General features: G+C 37.0%; 2 protein-coding genes and 1 long non-coding RNA gene across 3 annotated transcripts in view; all 3 read left to right on the forward strand.

Annotated features, from left to right (window-relative positions):
- Positions 1 to 4,319, forward strand: part of LOC134794101 (uncharacterized) — a 152,874-nt gene extending 148,555 nt beyond the window's left edge. The window contains exon 3 of the mRNA XM_063765807.1: positions 4,308 to 4,319. The gene's annotated coding sequence lies outside the window, so the exon portion shown is untranslated. The remainder of the gene's footprint in view (positions 1 to 4,307) is intronic.
- LOC134794095 (uncharacterized) overlaps positions 1 to 17,936 on the forward strand; it is a 304,721-nt gene that overhangs the window by 116,584 nt on the left and 170,201 nt on the right. The gene's annotated exons all lie outside the window — the stretch shown is intronic.
- The window catches only part of LOC134794103 (uncharacterized), a 207,212-nt gene continuing 195,284 nt past the window's right edge, over positions 6,009 to 17,936 (forward strand). The window contains exon 1 of the long non-coding RNA XR_010144635.1: positions 6,009 to 6,153. This is a non-coding gene — a long non-coding RNA (uncharacterized LOC134794103). The remainder of the gene's footprint in view (positions 6,154 to 17,936) is intronic.

Consider the following 17,936-nt stretch of genomic DNA (forward strand, 5'->3'; position numbering starts at 1 on the left):
AGCTTCAGATGCCCGAAGGGCAAACCGCTCAGAAATAGGAGCCCCGCGAAGCGGGGCTCCGTCTAGTTAAGTTACGAAGGAAATGTTTTTTGAAAAGAAACAGTCCGATAAACTCCAGATTTGATGGACACCCCAGCATTTGTCAGGCAGCGCCACAGGTGTTAAAAATGGGAACTAAAAACTGTCAAAGCGGCGGCTAATGACTCGCTGTATTACATTACGGCTAGCCGTGTTGAAGAACGTATGGCGCCGAATACATTCCGGCGGATTCTCATTCAGCCGCATTCAATCCGGCTACTCGTTAAACCGCCGCATTTCAAAACGCCCCTGTTTTTGAAAACGGCTAGCCGTAATGTAATACGGCGGATTATACGATCCGACTGCGACATAGTCACAGCCAAGAAAGTGGTTTACCACTTTTCGACTCTTATCAATCAGATGATAGAGTCGAAAAGTGGTAAACCACTTTCTTGGCTGACCGGACCACACGGAGTTATGTCTAGAAATATTTTGTATAGGTACTTAATTAGGAACACTGAAGGCAACAAATTATTTTAAAGTTTGAGTTTTATACAGTAAATTTTATATTTAAACAATAACTTGCAATAATAATGTCTTGCACTGTAAAGCGCACAAAAATACCTGACGAAATCCTGTGTCGTATTTTTGCTCGCGCTTCTTTCAACATATAAATCTCATAATATATCCCTCATATTGTTAAACATATATTGTAATATTATACTCGCGTGCGACGAACGATGTACTGGAGTCGACAGGATTGGTTCGGCATCTATATGCAGATGTAATGGCTTTGATCAAATCTAGTTCAACCGACGCAATTCGGTGGAGGCTTGTTGGTAAACCAGGCTACCAGCAAATTGGAGTCGGATGTGAGTTGCAAAATATAAGTTTTTTGTCAAAAATGTATTTCAGATACAAGCTTTTAACGCTGACTGTACCTTTCTTTCAACAGAATTTCACATAAGCATAGAAAGCCTAATAAGCCCTTATAAGAATATAAGAAAGTAAACATACTCGTAGCTTGATTTTTTGAATTCCCTCTGGGGGAGCAAAGGGAAATGAAAAAACAGTACCTATCTGTCACGTTTCGTGTTGGCAATTTGCATGTTTGGCAGTTTTGGCACACAAATTAAATACTTTATCTACACATATGTCATTAGTGCTCTATAATGCGTTCAGAATCCGTAGAAAATGACAAGCTTTATTACAACCAATTTTACTATGAGAACTTTCTTATCTGTGGTAGTAGGAAAATTTGTACTTTAATGTCCATAACGTTATAGATTTTTGTAGGTTATGAGTTTAAATTTGGAACAGCAGTCAAAACTCAAGTAGGTCTCTATTCTAGTATCCATTAGATATTAAAACAGTTATCGATACGAAACGTCAATTTAGTATGTTTTTTAAATATAAACCGCACGATATTTGATCTCGAGTGACATGAGAATAGGGACTTCATTCTTTTGTCTAGGAATTTTAAACAACTACGGATGTGTGACATGCGTGAAAAAAGTTTTCATTCACCGCCATTTGACGTACAGTTTATCTTTTAGTTAGTTTTAAGTATGTGTTTAGATAAAGTAGTGTATGTAACTGTACATAATTAGGCATTAAAACACTCGTGTGATTCTATTAAGAAACTCACTAACGTTCGTTTCTTAAACCCACACTCGTATTTTAATGCCTCTCATTATGTAGCAGTCACATAAACTACTATTTTATCACAGAATTCATCCTCTCACGTAACCTAAAGGGATTAAAAGAAAATAAAAATAAAAACCTGGACCTTAGCTGTAATTTCATTTGGAAAAATACTAAGTATATAACAATATTCTATATAATTTTCCCTGGTTTCGCTTTTTCCCAGTAATAATCTGACACGTCTATACCCACCTATCGCGTGTGTGTTGAGTAGGGCATTATGTACGCGATGACGTGTTAGGAAGCCGTGCAGGCGTCAAGTGGTCGGGTCAACCGCGTAATTGGGATCTGTCCACAGCCTAAATACACACTTACTAAACCGATTATAGTGGCCAAATTTAACGACAGATGGCGCTGTTTAAAGACTTTAAAGTAACGGTAACCCTGCATCGCGCTGTTAAGATTTTTTGACGTCGTCCACTAAGTATACAACTAGTACCAGTAGGTACCTAGTACCTAGTCTTATGAGTGTTTTGCATACGGGTTTTATGCACGCGGTGATGTATATGAGCGACACTTACACTGAGAAAAAAAAACAACGGGTTGCACTCCGGGAGTGCCGACAGAAGTGAAAACTCAATGACTAGTCCAAAATGTCTGCAGCACTATGTATAATTGACCCATCCTCCTTTCTATTGAAAAACTTTAGTTCCGAAATTGCTGGCCAGTGAGCTTAAATTTGTAGCGTTAATTGTTTAAAATTCGAATAGAAATTGTATAGTTAGGTACCTTGCAGGCCTCGCATCTAAATATATTTGGTCATGATATTGTGAGTTTTATTCACCAGTACTAGAGTTCACTTTTATTAGCGATTTCATCAAGATGAGACTTTATTGAATTATTGAATTATATTGGAGTGATATAAAGTTAGAATGTAACTGTGAGGCCCGTACAAGATTAGAACATTGAGCTTTATTGCTTAATAGAAAAGTCCAGTTTTAAATAATTGACCTGATTATGATACGTTATGACTAAATATCTTTGGTGAATAACATTGTCCGTGACACATGACGTCAGCGTTACGTTACGCGTTACGCGTTACGCTGAATCGAGTTTATAATTTTTTCCCCACCTCAAAAAGTGCTCAGCGCCGCTAAAGAAGTTTTCACTTCAAAAAATATTAAAAATAATTAAAATTGCATTAACGTTTAATACTTTAAAACAGTTCCATATGAGCTTATCGAACAAAACAGTAAATTTTAATATTCGTACGTTACGTACTTACGAACGTAGGTACATTTGTTTATATTGTATATAGCAGTTAATCTTAATGAAATCACTTTAATGTGTGCTCGATAGATCATATTTTATCAGTGTACTCAAACGATTATATCCACTTTTCACTGGTTTAAAAGGTTATTTAATTTAAGTGGCCGAATATCACGAGCCATGGCGCTTTTGCAAAGCGACGGAATCTAAGCTTGTATCGGGCTCTACGAATAGGTATTATTTAAGATTCTTCGTGCAATAATGACAGTAACATTGTGTGAGTTGAGCTAATCGGGCTCAGATGTCTTTGATCACATTTTACTTTCAAGTAAACGACATCGGCAAGACTTCATGTTCATATTGATACATGTAAAGATAAGATGGCTATTGGTTTGAAACGTATATTCTGAAGGGATGTATCAGCTAATATACTGAAGAAAAAAACGAAAAAGAAAAGCCTTGAGCCACCGGAAATGTAAAACGAAACCCCTTATCTACTGCACAGTATATAGAATATATTCAGTATTTGAACCGTAAAATGAACAGTCAACCGCAATATTATCTGATAGGAATAACCATTTAAAATGGTATGTTAATCCTGTTATAATCATCTGTGATTTCAACCTATTGATTTCAACGATTTGTATAATATTCGTAAAGATAAAGTTTTATGACTAATTGGTGCAAATTATATTTAACATAAGTACTTAATAGGCCCTAGATCACGCGGCCGCGGTAGGCCTAAGAAGCGCTGGCTGGACGTCGTGACAGCGGACATGGAAGAGAACAATCACACACCTGAGGATGCCGAAGACCGGGCAAAGTGGAGAAGACTGAGCAGGAAAGCGAACCCTGGCGCTAGGCCGGAAAAACGCTAGTTTGAAGAAGAAGACTTAATAGAAAGGAGAGTTGAAGCAAAGAGGAAGAAGGGGAAGGCAAGGAGAGAACTACATACATCGTGTTCAAACTGAACGTCGTGTTGTATCCGGCTGACAGAAGAGTTCGGCTCTTAATATAGTATGATGATGATTGTTTAAATATGAGAAAGATCGGTCGGGAGGTTTAGGAGTTATGGCAATATTATTTATTGCAAGATCTCTATTTAGGATGAACTACCAAAAGTGAGATCGTACAGCTGCGTCCCTGTTGTCAGTTACTAACAGCCTGTTGCCAGTCGCTAGGGTCCCCTTGACCCAATGGTGAAAAGATTTGCTGGCTATGGATGAGCCTTGGTGGCTCAGATGGCTAAGCGCTGGAGTATCGATTCAGAGGCCGTGAGTTCAAGTCTCACCCAAGACAGTATTTTGTCCAGTTTTAAATTTATTCTAAGCTTAATAGCATGGTTCGCAGAAGTTTCTGCTTGTTAAAAATTCAAGTCAGTTACTGAACTAAGATGTGTGAAGCGTTTTAGTATTATTATGATAAATACTTGACATACTGCATGTTTTGTTAGTGTTGTAACATTGAAACAGGACGCCGCGTGTAAGATCGTACACTTTGATGGGAATATGGAATATCGGTTTATCCTTCACGTGCAGATGCGGTTTGTTTATTATATCCAGAAATGTACTTTTCACCACACCAGCTCGTAAAGGCTCACTTTATTCATCAGCAAAAACTGAGATGGTTTCATTTTATCCATCAAAGTTGCAATGCAAATTTTGAGTTGTTTCCATTAGGGATTCTATTTTTCAATTAGGTATTTTAATTCGAAATAGAGTTTGTATTTCATCTACTATTTCCAATAATACAAATTCCAGTAAAATCTTCTTTCGTTTGTACAGTGCTTTGTCACTGTCTGTCTGGGTGAAATAGTTGCTAGAGTAGGATCAAAAAAAGTCTGCAGCGGATTTGATAGCCCACGCAGTGCAAGTGTCATTTCTACGTCATAATTTCATAGAAGTTTGACGTTTAAAATAACACTTGCACTGCGTGGGCTATCAAATCCGCTGCAGACTATTCTTGGTCTAACTCTATTCGTTTCTAGACATATCAGTGTCTAGTATCTTTCCATGCCTGTCTATTGAAAGTTAATCTGAACATAGTACATAAGTCAGTCCGTCGTGGGCTGGTCGTGTTTAAACAGTTTCTCTAATTCCTTACCTGTCCACCAACTCATTATTCGCAAACCAATACTACCTACTCTCTGTAGAACCAGCGTAATCTGGTACCTATTCGCGTGCGACTAGCGCGCGGATCGGAAAAGAAAAAAAATAACTATGTATAAGTACCCCGTTTTTTTAAGATAAGAATTTTTCTAACCTCAAAATTAGTGGTAAGTAATTAACTTTTTCTTCCGAAATGCTGGGTTTCCTATGACATCTAATATTGCGGTACAATTATACGTAAACGACACTATAGTTCAGCATACGTTTCTTAGATAAAAACTTTGAAGTAAAAAAGTTACCACTACTTTTGAGGTTATAAAATTTCTAATTTGAAAAAAAAAATCGGACTTTAGCTTCAGTTCAAACCCTTGGGTTTTAGAGAACCACCATTACCTAATTATCTTTCGACGGCTTGACCGTGGCTCTCAGGTCAAAAAATTTGGAGACCCGTAGCTAGTTAAATCATCATTTGTGCCATTTTTTAAGCCTAAAGGGTACTTATTGTCGATTGCCAATAAGATGCTATTTCCATATATGTAGCTTCAATTTGAAATCAATCTTGTCTACAACCGCTAATGTGGTACCTTTTGGTTGAAACGTCACATTTTTGGAGTGCAAGGAGAACCGCAGTTCCGAAAGAGACCTATACGTTAGTTATATTATAGTAGAGCCAGATTGTCTGTGCTACGGGTAAATGCTTTTTGAATAGCTACTACATAATATAAATGTCTTTAATGCCTTTAATCCGTCTGAGCAAGAGTAGCTTTCTGACCGCTTTCTAACTGTTCCGCGAAGTGTAGGTACATGACACTTTCGTCTAGGCTTGTAACGGCTATTGAACATAGTAAACAACCGCAAACCCGCAATTGGAAGAAATGAGAACCCTTATTGGTTCCCTTTTATTTCTTTTTGTCTGCTAATTTAAGAGTCGGCCAACGTCGAAGTGAACTCAAGAGCTCAAGAGCTCACTCAGTCAGGCACAGAAACATGCTTATGCTGCCCTCATCAACATTGAAAATGCACTCAAAAAGCACATATGTCATGGCAATAAAAATTTTCAATAAATTACCAGACGCACTTAGAAACGAAGAACTAGACTCTACCTTCATAAGAAGTCTAAAACAATTACTTGTCTCAAAATGTTATTATACCATTACTTACTGAATATTTTGATGACAATTTAACTAATTCTAACTGTAACGACTTGACATTTAACTAATTTTTACTATTTAATTATGATCATTCTAATTTACTATAATAATTTCTTGACGATAATTACGATAAATCACCAATGTTCAATATTTATTAGTTTTATTACCAATTGATTATTATTATATTTCCAGTACAACTACCAATTTAATCATATCTTGTTTTGTATAAATATTTTTTTTAGTTTTTAACTAGTTTTTAAGACAGTGCTACGCCCTTGCAGGGTGACCATGTATCAAACCTTTAAGGCCGAGCCACACCGGCTGCGTGTGCAGCACGCTGCGTGGCGTGCGCTGCGTGACGTGCGCAGCACCCCTGTCACACCGGGTGACGCGCACGTCACGCAACGCACGCCACGCAGTGTGCTGCACACGCCACGCAGGCGCACGCTGCAGCTCAGTCATGCGTGCAGTAAAATAAAATACGCCTACGACAGTACCTACATCATGTTATTATAACTCCCGTTGCAAATGGAAGCAGCTCAACTAATGCCGCCATTGCAATTAGAGGAAAAAAATGTCTCATATTTGAATCGAGATAATTGAGAGTACATAATATTATTCACCAACGCACATAATATTATTCACAATACAACAACCTTGTTTTCCAATAGTATCGTTAATACCTAACATCGATTTGTTCCCACAGACCAAATTAAATTTTTATAAGACGTATTTTTTGTAATCTTTGTGCTATGTTGTAAATATACATTCGTATTGACGAACGATTTTCATTAGTTTTTCTTTTATCACTGAATCCATATTAAAAACCAGCACGCGCACCGGCCGAGTTGTAAATAAATACAAGCGAGCTGCGCGTGTACACGCACAGCACCTATGCAGCACCGAGCTGTGCGTGTCCGAACCTGCTCGGTTCGCCCTCTCATAGGGAACGCAGTTAAACACAACGTCATCACTGCACGCAACGAAGCGACGTTGCCGCTCCGCTGCGTGGACGCGTGCACGCAGCACGCAGCCGGTTTGTCTCGTCGGAGCTGCGTTGCGTGCAAGTCACGCGTACGCGCACGTCACGCACACGTCACGCAAGCGGTGTGTCCACTCGTATGAGTTTTCGTATGTTACAACGCATCGGGACGCGTACGTGCACGTCCACGTCTACGCAGACGCATCGGGTGTGGCTTGGCCTTTATGTAACACCTTGATATCCATGGTTTTTCGCATGAAATAAATGAAATGAAATGAAGTTTTGCATTAAATCAGTGATACCTACCCTACCTACCCTACTACTAAATTTTGATAGCCCAGACTTCGAAAGTGTTATTTTAAACGTTAAACTTCTAAGTAATTATGACGTTTAAATAACACCTGCCCACTCTGTGCTATCGAAATCGCTGCCAACTTAGCTTGGTCTAACTCTACTAACCTAGGTACTATTTACAAACTTAAGTTAACGATTGGATTTGGGTTGGACACTTCCTTAACTCTTTAAATATTAGATTGTACAACTGTTTTGTTTGAAGAAGCGAAGTTCACAAGCCACCAAAAGATAATGTAGTAGTTGTAACTTGGTAGACGGGCTGTGTGTATCAACGTCACAGCTGGGCTTACCGTGAAGATCTAAAACCTAAACTTCGGTATCGATTTCTCTATCATTGAAATATGCAAGTGCGATATAAATTTACTTTTGCGGTAGGCCCGGTGACATAATACCTAAATCAATGATTCGTATCTGCGGTATCGATCACGGCAGATGCGGTTACGTCACATGTTGTGTGTTGTGTTGTATGTATAATGTAACCAGCTCGTCCATATTCTCAACGCTTCCCGAGTCAAATAAACGCTTGGCCAAACCGAGTGTGAAATTTGAAAGTACGGATATAAACACACTCCCATAATGGACTTGGCAGCAATAATGAGACGTAAACGTAAACCACAAATCCTGTAAAATAAGTATTTAATGTCAGGTTTTAAACACTGGCAACCACAGCTGGCAACATTTTACCGTAGACTCATAAAACGTAATAAGTGTTGTTAGTTTTAAAAACATACCTACTATTATTATTTTTATAATTAAGTGGAAACCAAATGCAGTATCTTTCATTTAACACATCAACAATATGAAAGACGAATAGGACATTCAAATTGTGTGGACAACAATCAATGAATTAAGCTTAGAATAAATTTAAAAGTGGAAAAATTACTGTCTTGGGTGAGACTTGAACTCACGGCCTCTGGATCGATACTCCAGCGCTCTGCCATCTGAGCCACCAAGACCTCATCCATACCAGCAAATCTTTCCACCATATTATAGGTCAAGGGGACCTTAGCGACATCTACCGCAAGAGTGTTACACTTCTTAAACGGCTACCGGAGTTCCAAGTCATATTGGAAATTCACCAGTTACGATGTGCTCCCCATACTAATAGCATCGTTCGCAGACGTTTCTGCTTAATAAAATTAAAATCAATGGAATATCAAAAATGCTCCAAATTTTCTCCTACATATCTCATGATGGTACTTAACTGAGTATGATAAAGAGCAACGAAAAGTGACATGCTCATTTTCATAAATACATTGTTTAATTAATCTATTGATCGCCAAATACGTCAACTGACGCGCGCGGCTACAACCCAATATCAACCTTCATGCATCCCGAGTATCCCGATCCCGACAAGGTTCACGATGCCGCGCCGCACAAGAAATGCGTGAAGTTCAGTAAGATAAAGTTTCGGATGGCGTTTTCTGTAAATGATTGTTATATGTCTGGGCCTAGAGTTTGCACGACGGATCCGAAATGTATGGGAAGGTCGGCGAATTCGGATTCTGATCCGGATAATTTCATACATTTCGGATCCGGATTGCAAACCCTATCTGGGCCCCATGAGCGTCGCTGCGCTTTAAAGCCACTGGAACAATCCCTCTGTGAATAAAGCTTACCAAACGCACAATCGTGATCTGTTATAAATTGATCTATGCATACGCATAATTGTTACTGGCCCAGAGGTTCAATAGGTACACTGAATTAATATAAGCCTATAAGAAACATTGTTGTGAATTAAGTGTTGTAACCGGTTGACCTTAGCCCACGCGTTGACTCATCTTATTTGCATAAACAAACACAAGATAACGGGGTTTTTACACGTTTTGATAAGTATCTGATCTGCAGAGCCAAACAGCTGCTCTGTCCACTACACACAGGGTTGATCAAGTTCCTAAGTTGTTTCTAAGTTCCAAAACAGACAAACTTGCTTTGCAGTTCGGCGAACAACGCAAGAAGTTCAGAGGGAACCATTTCCATATGAAACTTTTCTGCGTACCTATGTAAAGTGTAATTCTATGGAACTTGCTAACTATGTAAACAAACCGCCATATTAAAATTGTCTCTGAATGTCAATTTACTAGTGACTTTTGTTTACATAGTTAGCAAGTTCCATAGAATGACACTTTACTCGTAGTTGTGTTGGGTGGACGACATCCGGAAAATTGGGGGACACTTTTGGATGAGATTAGCTCAGGACCACAAGTGGCGTACAGGGCGTACTAGAAGAGAGACCTATGCTCAGCAGTGGGCGATAAAGGGCTGATATGATGATGATGATGATGTAGTTAGAAGTAGCTATTAAGTGGGCAATGACGAGGAGTCCAATATTATTTTCTTAAATGATAATGTTCTGTTTAATTTAAAGTAAATTAAATTAAAGCTTAAAAAGCTTTATCGTATCATATCATATCATATCATTTATTCAGTAATGGTCATACATTGTCATTTATATATACAATTCACTTAATGAACTAAGGATAATATAGAATTAAGTAAAAAAAAATATTACATGCCAATTTGCATAATAAAAGATGGAATGTTCATATTACTATATCATAGTTCATGTAACTTAGCATGTAAGCAAAACAAATATAAAACCGTCACTTTAATCGATATTCAAACCACGCATTTCCCGATTTGCGTTCCAAATCCAAATCAGCGCAACACGTTAACTTCCCAATTTGCCACTTCATCACTCAAAACCGAATTTCGAATATTCGCATTTTCACACACACATCCATAGTACAGAGCTTACCTGTCGGAAAACAATATCATATGCTAACTTTAGCAAAACATCAATCAAATCCAACCTCCATTCCAATATAAAGCTTCTAACAACCGAATAGAGTCGCAATTAAAAGTAGATTAGAGTAAAGATACGCGCTTGTCAAATATATCCTCTGATATTTCATAGGCGTTAAACAATGCCTGCCAGTAACACGCGAGTGAAAGGGACAGAATGCGAGCGATTAGCGAGTTAGAGCAGTTCAGCTAATGCGGGTGAATGACCGGTGTGAAGTAACAATTTTCGTCTGGCGTCTTTAATAAGTTTAGAGGCCTTATTATGTTGAAAAATGAAGGAAAATGGACGGTTTCTTTTAATTATATGGCTGTTTTCCTAATCTTAATGGCAGAGTGGATAGAACAATGTTTTTGTTTTAATTAGGTATAATACTGCTGTTTAAAGTTAATTTGTAAGAGTATCCTTCAATAAAACCGATTTCACAAGACCCCCACTTTACCAAAACTATAATTTAAAAAAGAACCAAGAACCGTTAAAATGTATGACGTTACACAGTTTCTCGTCAGAAGGACCATAGATAAATAAAATAAAAGCACGTATTATGCTATCAGAAGGACCATACTATAGATACTTAATAAAATAAAAGCATAATACGATAACAGCTGGTTTTGAAGCTGTCAGCGTCATTGTCATCAAAAGCTTGAGTAATCGAGGAGATCAATAGACAAAAGAGGGGACTGTTTAGTTGAGGACAATTGGGTTATAGCTCGCCATAGTAACCATGGCGACCTAGATAAGATAATCAATCAAAATAAACAATCAATCAAAAAAAGGTAGGTATACATTACAGATATAGAGATAAATGTTTAAAAGGAAAGTGCCCACGTATATGAATTTATTCGAAAAAGGCTAACGGCCGCTTGAATGTACCAAAACGAATGGTTAGGAAACGTGAGATGTATTCAGGAGATACGGTGGATGTTTATATCTTGGAATATATAAGTACTGTTAAGGGGCCCACAGATTACCAGTTCGCCGGACGATATCAGCCTGTCAGTTGTTCGGAACTGTCACCTTTTGCTATTAACTGACAAGCTGATATCGTCCGGCGAACTGGTAATCTGTGGGCCCCTTTACAAAAACAAATAATTAACGCAATTAACATAATATTATTTCTGAATTCAATAGTTCCAATGACCTCATTCCGATTATGGTCGAACTTTTGGTACTTATTTGGAAGGCGATCGTGACATTTCAAATGTATGGTTTTATTTAGACTGTCACCTGTAGATTACATAGTGACAATTTAATGTCATTCACTTAAATTGTCGTTGTTGACAAACTGTAAGTACAGTGTACACGCGGCTTAACGACTGGCCTCAATTGACAAATAATTTGTTGTTGTTTACTGTAAATAGGTACTGTCTCTTTGTTGTTTTCTCAAAAGTTGAACTATAAATCATAGCTCTAATAAAAAGTTTTTAACCAAAAACTGATTTAAAATTGACAATAGTTATCCCCATAAGTCATGAAAATCAATGATTAGCACGAAATTTTACATAAAAAACCGGGCAAGTGCGAGTCGGACTCGCGCACGAAGGGTTCCGTACCATATAAAAAAAAACAAAAAAAAAAGCAAAAAAAAAAACGGTCACCCATCCAAGTACTGACCACTCCCGACGTTGCTTAACTTTGGTCAAAAATCACGTTTGTTGTATGGGAGCCCCATTTAAATCTTTATTTTATTCTGTTTTTAGTATTTGTTGTTATAGCGGCAACAGAAATACATCATCTGTGAAAATTTCAACTGTCTAGCTATCACGGTTCGTGAGATACAGCCTGGTGACAGACGGACGGACGGACGGACGGACGGACGGACGGACGGACGGACGGACGGACAGCGAAGTCTTAGTAATAGGGTCCCGTTTTACCCTTTGGGTACGGAACCCTAAAAAGCGCCGTGTTCTTAGACATATTAAATAATTATGTATATTCAAAATTTAATGACCCCCATTTTTTTTTACAGCAGATTTAAAAGAGCCTATTTAACAGGTGTGTTGTGTGTTGAACCTTAAGCATTTTCTTAATTTGCGTGTTACTTTTGCTTTTTATTTACATATATTAAAAGCAAAATTAACAGATATGTTGCCCCTAACCTTGATAACCCTTCTATTTGCGCTTTTCGAATATTTCTCCTGTGTGCGCTTTTATTAGTCTTTATTAACAGGAATTTGAGCCATCGATACTCCTTCTATTTCCCCTGAAACATTCTCCTAATTTGTGTGTGCCCTTTATTTTAATTAACAGCAGGGCTAAAAGTCCTTACTAACAGCTATGTTGAGCCCTCGATACCCCCTCTATTCCCCCTTTACGGGTATTCCTCCTAATTTGTGTATGCTTCTTTATTTATTAACAGCGGAATTAAAAGTCCTTATTAACAGGTATGTTTAGCCCTCGAAGGGGTATCCCTTCTATTCCCCTTTCGGAGTATTCTCCTAATTTGTTAATACTGGCGTGTCGACGTTACTGTTACGTTTTGTCACAGTGTAAAGAACCAGTATTTTAACTAATATCTGAACTGAAAAACGAGACTATTACTACTAATTCCTATTCCTAATTCCTAATTATCTTTAATAAAAATTAGCATAATTCTGTTGAATTTCTGTGTGTTAATTTATACATGCATTCATATTATGCACGGACAACTCCGAGCGAAATGAAATGAACGCGCAAATGATGACTCTGACATAATTTAGATATTGTTTTGATGTCAAGTGTACGTTCGAATAGGTTTTACCTACCTTTTTATTTATTTATCTTGAGAAATTAAAACTAACAAAAATAAATTAAAATAAGAACTAAACAAAATAAACTAAAACTACCTACCTAAAAAGAAAACCTACCTAAATAAAAAATTGCCGTCTGGTAAGGCGCCCAGATGGCTGGCGGCGTTGCCGCGCTGAACGGTAACGTCAATGCATTGGGCGAGGTAAGCTCCAGCCTTCCGGTTACCCGTTGCTTTAACTACTTAACTTATGACGAGCGTTTATTTAAGTTTTTCTAAATTTTATTATTAATTGTATTTTTTACAATTTATGTAGGTTCTCACGTAGCGTAAGAACTTAAAAGGATGTTTCCGCGTTAAATTCGTTTAATTAAATTTGAATTACAATAGAACTCTATTGAATGCAAAAACGGATATTTTATCTTCTAATATTAAGTTGTTTACATTATGCCATTTCTCAACTTTGACCTAATCAACAGACAAAAAAATGTAATGTTAGCATACTGTTTACATTAGTTTAGCTACATTTCAGTGAATTATTTATGTCACGCTGCCAGTAATAGGTTTCTGGGTAATTCTGCCGCTTAATATATTGTTGGCACGTCACACTTCAGGCAGTAGAGGGGTTAATACATCTCCATGCAATTTACAACTCTATCCCAATGGGATAAAGTGCAAATTTACTTACAGTAATGTATTAAATATTGGTGTTGTAGATAATACGTTGGGTGTAAAAGGGTGGAAGATGAAGGAATATTAGTGTTAGTTACGTCCTTTTGTAAATGTTTAGACAACAGATTTAAGGGATATTAAGGTATTTTCCTATTAGTCAAATCAGTTACTTTTTTAGAACTGTCAAAACGATTTGCTAATATGGAATTTATATGAAACATTACATCGTGACGTCACGGTCAACTCACCTAATTTTTATATTTCTATCCGATTTATTAAATAGAACTTGTGTTTAAAAATAACTCCTATCTGTGTTTTTCTAATAACTACCTGGTGCTTTATTTCATGCATGGTGTAAAATGATTTATTTTAAATACAGTATAATACCCTATTATCATTGGTGATTGTCAATTGTTTTCAAGGTTAGTTTATTGATATTGTCTCACAAAAGTAAATGTATACAGTAAGTGAGACTGTACAAATTAATTTTAAATTATTTTAATAACAGGCCAATTCGAACGTACATTGACATCAGATTCATCAGAATGATAATTGAATCATATTATTTATTTATCGTGCATCTCGCCTGCGACAACACAAACAAGTATGTACGAGCATAAGTGAGATGTCATTCAGTCATTCTGATATCAGTGTACGTCATTTAATTAAGTAAAGTAATTAGCCTCTAAGGCTTGTTCGAAGGAAGGTTGTTGTTTGAAGGGGGAGGCCTATGTTCAGCAGTGGACGTCTTATGGCTGAGATGATGATGATGATGATGATGAAGGCTTGTTCGTGACAGAATTAGAAGGCTAGATTTTATTGCTAAGATGAGTAATTTCAGAAACTACCATTTACTTTAATATTTTGATTTAATAAATGTCATTTACAGTGGAACCTGGATAATTGCAATCTCAAGGGACCGGCCATTTCTTGTCAATTAACCAGGTTTTTCATTTAAGCAGGTCGTGTCAATTAACGAGGTTCAAAAAATCGTTGTGTCAATTATAGAGGTTTTCATTAATAGAGGTTGCGTCCTGACAAATTTCTTTTATGGAGGTGCAAATAACCATTGAAATTAGATTTACACGCTTACGTTCTGGGTTTCTGGTCTATATATCGCTTCTGTCTATACTTGCACTTTTACACTACATTAATTACTACTTTATTTTCTTATCATTTGAAGAAAGTTTTATTTTTATTAGAATGTAAAAAGCATACTTTGTTTTTGATTTAATAAAAATTATTTCACCTACTACAGGCTGTGATAGGTACCCAATAAATAAATTGAATTCTGAATGAAGATATAAATAAAATAATCACTGCTATTAAAATATTGTTTCTGCTGTCTACAACTACATTATTTCAATTACAGAGGTAATAAGTAAGACTCGTTTCAATAATAGAGGTAAATAGAAGAGCAAAAATAACCGATTTTTTTTAGCAGTGTCAATTATAGAGGTCTTAGTTGCGATGTGGTCAATTACAGAGGCAAAATTACGAAAAGCACTAAAATATAAATTGCAATTATAGAGGTTCCAAAATTTCAATTATAGAGGCCTTTTGGTCTCAAGGGACCGGGACCGGACTTTTGGTTGCAATTATTGAGGTTTTCCATTTATCCAGGTGCCAATTAACCAGGTTTCACTGTATCAATTATCATATACTAAAAAAATAAAAACAAGCCATGTCCTGTATATATTTTTGATTTATTTCAGTTTAAGATCTAAATTGTTCTATAGCTATCATTAAAATCCTGTGTAGGGGCATTCCACGAGACTGTCGCTTACATAACGCTTTTGCCTTGTATGGCAGCTACCTCAATAAAATACGTGAATCTCGAGAATATACTGCCAATTTGTTAGCCAAGTCATGAAATATTACCTGACCCAATATCGCTTACTCAGCATTTCCAGAAGTATTAGAAGAATTGCGTTATGTAAGCGACAGTCTCGTGGAATGCCCCTGTACCTAAAGAACCTTCACGGAACTCTGGCAGAAAAGCCGCCATAACAGGATTATAAATGCGCGAGAAAACCCCAGTTTTCATTCATAAACGTTAAGCAGGGTTTACATCCGCTAAACCCACTCCGATTTGCACCACTTTTTAATTTTCCTCTTTCACTTTTTCAAGGGATTTGCTAGGGATATACTTATACTTACCACAAGCTTGTCACTGAAATTGATAGTATTGATACTCACATATTCGCTAACGTCTGCGTAACTTACTTTCTATGCATCTTGCTCCTATTGCCAATACTGGCACACGAGTGCGAGCGAGATGTATAGAAAGTAAGTTACGCAGACGTTAGCGAATATGGCAGTGTCAGGTCAGTGACTAACTCGTGGTAGCCCTATAGACCTCTCTGGCACACAAATCCATCAATGCAAAGCGGGAGTAAGTAAGGCACAAATGCGTATGAACAGCCATCATACAAGCTTATATGTTGGTGGCAAACAAGCACACCGCCCGCCCGATGGTAAGCGGTAACCGTAGCCCATGTATGACTGTGACGTCAGCAACAGTGACATTTTATAATTGTCGCACCTGTCACCGTGGTGAAATATGGGCCTGATCTCTGGCGACACATGAATTCGTATCTAAACTCTAACCGTGAAAAGATGATATGGTAAGTAAACTTGATGGTTACAATATTGTCTTCGGTTATTTAAATAAAAAGTCTGAAATATATGTAGAGACTGAACTATAGGCATCCCTATCTCGCCCTTACCTCGCAATGAGACAGACTGAAGAAAACAATGAAAACTGTGGAGCCGGCAGAATCAGACAAAGAGATTAAGGCACAATGGCGGAGGAAAATGTGGCCGAGTTTTCAAACAATATTATACAGTTTTTGCTCTTGTTTTAATTGAGATATGCAGCCCATTAGGAAAAAAACCCTGTCAATCTTACTTTGCACAATCTTACAATGACAAATAATATGACAGTCGGGTCTTATACGGGTGTACTTCCACCGTTATCCTCTGTGAGTGGTATGTACATATCATACTGAATAACCTTAACTACTTATACAATTATTCCCGAGATCTCGAAACTACTTTGTCTGTCTAAATATTTTTTTTTAATGCGACTGCGTCATCAGACGGCATCGTCAAAGGACGAAAAACATAACAACTTAATTTACTATATGTTTTCATTTTTAATCCAGTTTTTACCTTGTCACAGTGACAATAGTATGAGGTTTCTAGCGAAATTCATTGATTGTCACTGTGACAAGGTACGAAATGGGTTTAAAATTAAATTCTTTGACTGTACCTAGGCATGAGATGTTAAGATGTAAAAGGCTACCAAAATTGGTTCACGAAAATGTCGAGAACTTTTGTACGTACAATGTCGCAACAAACGTTAAATGTCACTTGCACGGCACCAGCGAAACTGTTCTGTTTTGTGAAGTTTATTGTTACATTTAATATTTTCATTACCTACTACCTAGCTCTGTTATTCGTAGTATAGTACCTAGTCAAAGGAAGTTTTTATTGGGTACCGTCACCTACAATGATATCTTAAACGACGAAACGTACAAAAATATCGAACACGACCGTTGGTTACAGAGTCTTAACTTAGGACTCGTAAGAGCGTGTCGTGTGTTTTAATAAGGTAGAATAGGATTTTTCCAAAAATTTCTAGTTAAATTACTTGTATTCTAAATCTAGTCAGGTATTTAGGTACTATACATTTTCAAGAAACAAATGAGCGTCCCATATACTATTTTCTATGGGCAGTAAATCATACTAAAGAAAATAAAACTAATAGTTACTATACCACAATCTTTAATGTCCACATTTTTAATGTTCTTTATTAATTCCTTTAAATATACACACTTACACAAAAATAACATAACGCTTCGTAAAATTCTGTAGATCTTTTTTATAAGACTCATTCATACTCTCAGTTAAGCCATCTTTATTACAATTTACAAGGATGTCGTCAAAATGAACCCAAACAAAACTTTTTCTCCATAATCCTTTCCCCATCCCTCTTCCGTAAGCGTTCCATTTTCAGATTGCACAATCGTATCATAAGACGTCCTAATCCGCGTTTTATCGAAAAAAACGGGCCAAATAAACAAAACTCTATGGAAAACCGGTATTCTCATTCATATTTCGAACGTCCACTTCCCAAACAGCTCCTTTTCTAAATCACGACAAGCAAAAATCAACCTTTCATCTTTGTTATAAAGATGAAATT

The sequence above is a fragment of the Cydia splendana genome, chromosome 10, assembly GCF_910591565.1.
Source record: "Cydia splendana chromosome 10, ilCydSple1.2, whole genome shotgun sequence".
Lineage (NCBI taxonomy): Eukaryota > Metazoa > Arthropoda > Insecta > Lepidoptera > Tortricidae > Cydia > Cydia splendana.